Genomic DNA, 8,619 nt, shown 5'->3' on the forward strand with positions numbered 1-8,619 from the left:
CTGTGTAGTCTAAACATTTGTCTGTAACCACTACTGATCTTTCCTAAACCTTGTAATTCCCTCTTATTGCCTTAATGAAAGAACAATAGCATACAGCCAAACAACATCTGAAAACCATTTACTAAAGTGTAAGCACAGAAGCAGTTTTCTGCCAAGGAATGCACACACATAAAATCATTGGTAGCTTGTAAAATGTCACGTAAAAAAATCTATTTTTTTATTTGCCCTTTACTGTAATTTTTCCTTACACTGGTTGTATTTTTATTAAACCCAGTTGTTAAAAAAAATATCCCAGATATGTCACTATGCAAATATCATGCCATTAGGCTACTTACCCCAATATGTAATCAATATAGCTTTTTTTTTTTAGATGTATGTAAAAAAAAAAAAAAAAATTGAAAGCATGTTTTATGATGGGAACATGCAGTGAATGCTCTGCCTGTAATAAAACAAGGCAACAGTAAACATGTCGTCCCCCATGAATGATGCAGCGCACCCCCAATTGCAATATTGCGTGTACCCACAAATTATCCATTATTATTGACCAGATACTCAAGTGGCCGCTCTAACAATGAAAATAAATGTCTCCAAAAAGGGAAGGCAGTTAGCCTGGGTACCAGGCCAGGGCTTGACATTCAGGTAAATTTGCCAGTGGCACACCGGGCCAAGATCACAGGAAAGCAAGTTCTATTCAATTGTGGGTGATTTCATGTTTCATTTGCAGTCTGGGCAAGTATCTTATATTATAGCCAACCATAAAATCTGATATTTACACTGTTTGTTTGGAGAGAAAAAATATAAAACCATCCCCCCCTCTCAATGATGACATATAGCCTATATTAAACTGTTTAAGATGTAATATTACCCAGAAATGAGCTCAATAACAAATTGATGAAAAGCAATATCTTTAGGTACATAGTCCATGTTAATCAGGCAGGTGTGCTATTTTAGCAATAAGCCTTATCACCTGTCTGGATGCAGCATCGTGACTACATGGCTGAAGCATGTTGCTCCTCTGCATCGTTTACCACAATGGGCTAATCATTAGCTAGATCGCAGACTCTACATATGATCTTGTTGCTTGTTTAATGTCCTAAAAAAAACTCTCACTGGCACTAATAAAATCATGGGATTTTATTAGTGCAGTGTAATTGTGTGAATTGTACAATGACTAATAGGTCTACCATTTATGCATTGGAATGGCTGACGCACTTCCCGTGGTTATGGAAGGGCTAAAGGCTGGAGCTACTTCTTACAAGGAACGGGACATGGACACATACAAGAAGCCCGCTATGACCTCCGTCGAGACATCAAACATGCAAAAGGACAATACAGGAGGAAGGTGGAGTCCTATTACACCGGCTCCGACGCTCGTCGTATGTGGCAGGGCTTGCAGATGGATCACAAAGGGAAACCCGTGAGATGCCCAGTGATGCAGAACTCCAAAATGAACTAAATGCCTTTTATGCTTGCTTTGAGTAATACGACACTGAGTCTTGCGTGAAAGCTTCCATTGTTCCGGATGACTGTGTGATCTCGCTCTCGGTGGCCGATGTGAGTAAAACTTTTTAAAAGGTTAATACTCGCGAAGCTGCCAGGCCAGACGGAATACCAGGGCGCGTTCTCAGAGCATTCGCTGTCCAGCTGGCAAGTGTCTTCACGGACATTTTCATCTCTCCTTGTCCTAGTCTGTAATCCCAACATCTTTCAAGGTGACTATTATTGTCCCTGTTCCCAAGAACACCAAGGTAAATGACTATCGCCCTGTAGCACTCACATCTGTAATTATCAAGTTCTTTGAAAGGCTAGTCATGACACACATCAACACGATCATCCCAGACACCCTGGACCCACTCCAACTGCCCCACCACCACCCACCCCACCCCACCACCGACCACCCCTCCTCTCTGATTAAATAGGGTCCCAAGTATCCAAAAATGTCATCAGTGCTTTTAAAGTTGATGACACTGCTCTTAAAATAGCGTGTTCTCTCATCTGTAAAATAAATATCCAGAACTGATTAGTGTTATTAGTTTGGATGGCTGCCCTACACTATGTATGCCTGACTCTATCTGTATATGTGTGTACTGTAACTCTATACTGTATATTTAATGTCTCACAGGAGCAACAAACAGCCTGTTATTTGTGTATTTCAATTACACCATGTGACTATGTGCTTGGTTCCAGATGTTTGAGCCTATCTGGAAGCCAGAGCAAGGCGTTCTGTGGCTAGTTTACAGCAGCCTGCATTTCCTTATACTGTACATGACATGTGTTGTGTACAGTACTGTAATATAAAGGCAGAGTGATTGGTGTCTGTAAGGAGATGTATACTGAAATGACAGAGTAAAGTCATAAGCAGCATTGCCATGTACACAAACTGGACATTTACTGTAGTGGTGCTCTGTAAATATGAAATATTCGGGGTAGAACCCTTTTGGGTTCCAGGAAATGGTTTAACATGGCTCACATCAATAACAGCCAGTGGAAAGACTGGTCATGGCTCACATCAACACCAGCATGCCGAAAACTATAGACCCACTCCAATTCGCATACCGCCCCAACAGATCCACAGATGATGCAATCTCAATCGCACTCCACACTGCCCTTTCCCACCTGGACAAAAGGAACACCTACGTGAGAATGCTGTTGATTGACTACAGCTCAGCGTTCAACACCAAATCTCAAATCTCAAATCTCAAATCTCATCACTAAGCTAAGGACCCTGGGACCAAACACCTCCCTCTGCAACTGGATCCTGGACTTCCTGACAGGCCGCCCCCAGGTGGTAAGGGTAGGTAACAACACATCTGCCATGCTGATCCTCAACACTGGGGCCCCTTAGGTGCGTGCTTAGTCTCCTCCTGTACTCCCTGTTCACACATGACTGCGTGGCCACACACAACACCAACACCATCATTAAGTTTGCTGACAACACAACAGTGGTAGGCCTGATCACCGACAACTATGAGACAGCCTATAGGGAGGAGGTCAGAGACCTGGCAGTGTGGTGCCAGGACAACAACCTCTCCCTCATTGTGAGCAAGACAAAGGCGCTGATCGTGGAAAATAGGAAGAGGAAGGCAGAACAGGCCCCCATTAACATCGACAGGGGTGAAGAGGAGCGGGTCGAGAGTTTCTTGGTGTCCACATCACCAACGAAATATCATGGTCCAAGCACACCAAGACACTTATGAAGAGGGTAGAATGAAAGAAAAGGAGAATGAAAAGATTTGGCATGGGTCCCCAGATTCTCAAAACGTTCTACAGCTGCACCATCGAGAGCATCCTGACCTGTTGCATCACCGCCTGGTATGGCAATTGCTCGGCATCTGACCGTAAGGCGCTACAGAGGGTAGTGTGGATGGCCCAGTACATCACAGGGGCCAAGCTTCCTGACATCCAGGACCTATATACTAGGTGGTGTCAGAGGAAGGCCCCAAAAAAAGGTCAAAAAGACTCCAGTCACCCAAGTCATAGACTGTTCTCTCTGCTACCGCACAGCAAGCGGTACCGGAACGCCAAGTCTAGGACCAAAAGACTCCTTAACACCCTTCTACCCCCAAACCATAAGACTGCTGAACGATTAATCATATGACCTCAACTAACCTGTGCCCCCGCACGTTTACTCAGTACCGGTACCCCCTGTATATGGCCTCGTTATTGTTTTGTAATTTTCTTGTGTTACTTTTTTTACTTTGTTTATTTAGTAAATATTTTCTTAATTCTATTTCTTGAACTGCATTGTTGGTTAAGGGCTTGTAAGTAAACATTTCAAGGTAAGGGGTCTGTCTACCTGTTGTATTCAGCGCATGTGACAAATAAAAATGTTTTTTTTTTTTTGGACATGGAACCAAAAGAGTTCTTTATGGTTATCCTATGGGGACAGCTGAAGAACAACTTTTAGGTTCTAGATAGCACGTTTTTTCTAAGCGTGTAAATGAATCAGAATTATCTGTCCAACAGAGCCCAGGAATGCACAATGTTCCAACATTGCGTAACCATTTCCCAGGACTGTATTTGTGTTTTCTGGGTATTTGTTTGGGAGTGAATATGCCTGTGTTTATTGTCCGTGAGGGTTTATTTTCCCATTTGCAGTATCACTGTGCATTTGTGCGTGCGTGTGTGTATAAGTGTGTGCGTCTGTATTTGTCAAGTAAATCTCACTCTGAAATTCCCCTGGTGTAATGTGGCCTGGCTCGCTCTCTCTCTCTCTCTCTCTCTCTCTCTCTCTCTCTCTCATGCTCTCTCTCATGCTCTCTCTCTCTCTCTGAGATATACCGGGGGAAGCACACTTGTCTGTGGCTCCTTTGAACTAATCACTGGGCTAGCCAGGCAGGTGGAACGGGGGGATTCCACAGGCTCACATGTTCCATGTCAACCTAACCCACCAGTTTGGCTCTGGGGATCTTCTCCAGCTCCCCTGACCTTATTGGAGGTGTCAGGGATGCGGAGAGGGGGTACTATAGGGGTACCGATGGAGGAAGATGGGGTAAGAAGAGGTGGGAGAGAAGGGAATGGTGGGGGAAGTAGAGATAAGCAAGAAGGGAAAGTGCAGGGAAATATAGGGGAAGAGGGAAAAGATGGGGAAGGGAGATGGAGGAAGGGAAGTATGGAGAGACCGAGAGAGGGAGGTCAAAGAGAAGGCCCCAGGACAAGGCTCCAGGGAGGGCCTTTGGTACCTCCACTCTACAGGGAGTTGTTTCATTTACATCAGCTCATTCATTAGCTGGCCTCCCTCTGTTTGAAGGCTTCTGTCAAACACTCAATAGTGCAGCATGCCACTGTCTGATTGTGTTCACATGGAACCATTACTTAGGAAGAAGCTCTATGGACATATAAGTATCTGCTAGATGTTGTTGATATATGTGTCCCAAATGGCACTCTATTCTCTATATAGACCAAAAGTAGTGCCCTACATATGGAACAGGGTGCCATTTGGGACGCATCCATGATGGAGGTACAGTATGTGCTGGTGAAGAGCACTCAAACCCCACCCCCACGCACCCCACAGAGAGGTCACTTTCATAAGGCCTTCAGTTTATGGAGTGGGTCTTGTAAGTTCCACTTTCCAGTTTTTCTGGATATTATATTCACTCAGTTCCTACTATAGTTTAGAATGTAAGTGTAGGATGTGTATTGTTGAGATCTACAGGTAACTGACAAAATAATGGAAACACTTGAATAAATGAGGGATAAAAAGTATATTGAAAGCAGGTGCTTCCACATAGGTGTGGTTCCTGAGTTAATTAAGCAATCAACATCCCATCATGCTTAGGGTCATGCATACAAATGCTGGGCATGCCATTTATTTTGGATACCAAGGCTATGCCGCAGTAGGATGACAATGCACCCATCCACATGGCACGAGTGGTCACTGAATGGTTTGATGAGCATGAAAACAATGTAAACCAAATGCCAAGGCCGTCTCAGTCATCAAAACTCAACCCAATTGAACACTTATGGGAGATTCTGGAGCAGCACCTGAGACAGCGTTTTCCTCCACCATCATCAACAAAACACTCAATTATGGAATAGTTGTGGAAGAATGGTGTCACATCTTTCCAATAGAGTTCCAGACACTTGTAGAATCTATGCCAAGGTACATTGACGCTGTTATGGCTCATGGTGGCCCACACCTATTAGGAAGCTTTATGTTGGCATTTCCTTTATTGTGGCAGTTACCTGTATGGGTGTGGCCCAATCGTTATGGTACACAATTTGATTCAGACTATCACAGGGCAATGCCTCCTGCCTCAATGTATCAGCTTATGCAATATCAGATCCACCAAACACATTGGAACCTTTTGCTTTATTGTATACTGCCAAATATTAGATGGTGTGAAATTGGATTACAAGGTATTAACACACATTCCAACTTGTGTGTAGTTGCACATTATGGACACCAATAGTTCAGCCTAGCTGAGTCCAATCATCTGCCAAGATGAGACCCCCCCCCCCCCCCCCCCCCCCTTGTGGGTTCATCTTATTTACAGCCTGGCGAAGCCCTTCCTGTCAAAACGTTGGGAGCAATCAACAGTGTGCAGGCATTTACATTGTACTCATTTAGCAGACGCTCTAATTCAGAGCGACTTAAAGTCAGTGCATTCATCTTAAGCTAGCTAGGTGGGACAACCACATTTCACAATCATAGTAAGTAAACATGTTCTCAAAGTAGCTATCAGCAAAGTCAGAGCTAGTAAGGGGGGGAAAGTTTGAGTTACAGTAAGCACCAAAAGTATCATCAGTTTACTTCTTGTACCCTGCACCTGCATGTTACTGGATTTGCATACTTTAAAACGTATTTAGTGAACATATTTACTTAACTTGGGATGACATACAGGGATTACTTACGTAACAGCCGTGCCTAGTATTTGGAGGAACAATAGTAAATCATTATTGATTTTATGGTCAAGTGGACATATGGCCAGCTGACCCCGGAGTAGACCCCAGCCGTCCCTATGTTGTCCCTCACCAAGGGTAACCTAATGCAGCAGGCGTAAACGAAATGCCTGAAACTAGATACCCTACATACTGGTCTTGACGAGAGGAAACAAAAAAACTGTCTGGGGAGGTTCTCTTCTGCGCTATTCAATCAACCCAGTAAATGTGGAGGAGAAGTTAAGATGGAATGTAACCTTGTTAACGTCCAAAAGTCGAGTCACAAGCTCTCTTTCTATTTCTCTGAAAACGGGAACATCCGGCTGTTTGGGACTTGGCAGAGGGTACAGAAAGGGTGATAAACCCAAGAGGCAGGGGCGCCCAAGGGATCATGGATAAGGCCTTGCTAGGGGGTCAAAGGTCACAGTAAATCATGGTGGGCATCTTTCTCTTTTTAGATTGGCTGTGGAGAGGGGCTCTCTCATGTGATCAGGTAGAGGTTGACAGAACTGCATGTTTCAGATGGAGTAGTCTGTTAGGAGTAGCTAGGACTGTTTCTGGTACCAGGCCAGCCAGGTTCATGCTCTGTTAATGGAATGCTAAGACAACAGCTTGACTTAGATTTAAATGCTATGATGATTTTATGCAGTTATCACATTTTAAAATGAACATCACATGGTTTCTATCGTTTTTTTTTGCCTATTTGAAAAGATAAACTGTTCTTTCACTCCCACACCTGATGCAATGGTATATCCACGCACTGGCCATAGTGCAAAGGTCCAGGGATGTGTCTGAAATCTTTTAGCTATTTTCACTGCTAGAATAATGAGCGCAATAGCTGGTGGTGGCCCGAAAAGGCTGGGTTTTAATGAATACACAAGTTTAAGGAGGTCTTGGCCAATGAACACGTTCCATGACTTAATACTGCATGCATGTGTCTCAAGTTCTGAAGGATATTAAAGGTCTTTGCATTGTCATCAACTCCAATTTGGCTGAGGGCACAGAATATTCTCATCCTGGTATTAATAGCCTAATACAGTTTATTAAATAGCGTAGGACACAGTAATGTGCGATAGCAACAGTAAAACAACATCAAGTGTTTGCGCAATAGCCTATGCTTGGAGTGTTAGCAGTCAACATTGTTGTAATTGGCTTCAACGAGCCTAGCCTACATGTCTTTACGCATTGCACTTCTCCTAAAAAAAAAACACTATTATATGTGTGATGCACATTAGCAATAAGCAAAATATAGCCTAGGCCTACCATTGATACTATATTATAGAACTGAATAATTTAAATACGTTTGGAGGTGCGCAGCTTTGGTAACCGGATGAGATGCGCTCTTTGGAGATGGGGATGGATACTTGAACAAGTGAAATGAAGGTGTGCAGGTAGGCATATGTGTGTGTATGTTTTAGGATGTGCAATATATTTTCAATTCAAGGCACTATGACGAATAGACCATTTAAACACCTTTATTCGATAGGCTACTTTGCAAGGCCAGAATAAAAAAGACACAGCACATTACTGTTGAACCAGACAGTATACAGCCCCTTCAGAAAGTATTCATACCCCATGACTTATTCCACATTTTGTTGTGTTACGGCCTGAATTCAAAAATGGATTTAATCTATTTTTTGTCTATACACAATACCCCATAATGACAAAGTGAAAACATGGGTTTTAGAAATGATCGCAAATACAGAAGTACCTTTGGCAGTGGTTACAGCTGTCAGTCTTTCTGGTTAAGTCTCGAAGAGCTTTCCACACCAGGATTGTGCAACATTTGCACATGATTATTTTCAAAATTCTTCAAGCTCTGTCAAATTGGTTGTTGATCATTGCTAGACAACCATTTTAAGGTATTGCCATAGATTTTCAAGTAGGTTTAAGTCAAAACTGTAACTCGGCAACTCAGGAGCATTCACTGTTTTAAAGTCACCATTGGCCTCATGTTGGTTTCCTTCCTCTCGTGCAACTGAGTTAGGAAGGACGCCTGTATCTTTGTAGTGAATGGGTGTATTGATACACCATCCAAAGAGTAATTAATAACTTCCCCATTCTCAAAGGGATATTCAATGTCATCTTTTTTATTTTTACCCATCTACCAATAAGTGCCCTTTACGAGGCATTGGAAAACCTCTCTGGTCTTTGTGGTTGAATCTGTGTTTGAAATTCACTGCTTGACTGAGGGACTTTACAGATAATTGTATGTGTGGGGTACAGAGAGGAGGTAGT

This window comes from Oncorhynchus mykiss, chromosome 1 (genome assembly GCF_057628025.1).
Source record: "Oncorhynchus mykiss isolate SJ-2025 chromosome 1, ASM5762802v1, whole genome shotgun sequence".
NCBI lineage: Eukaryota > Metazoa > Chordata > Actinopteri > Salmoniformes > Salmonidae > Oncorhynchus > Oncorhynchus mykiss.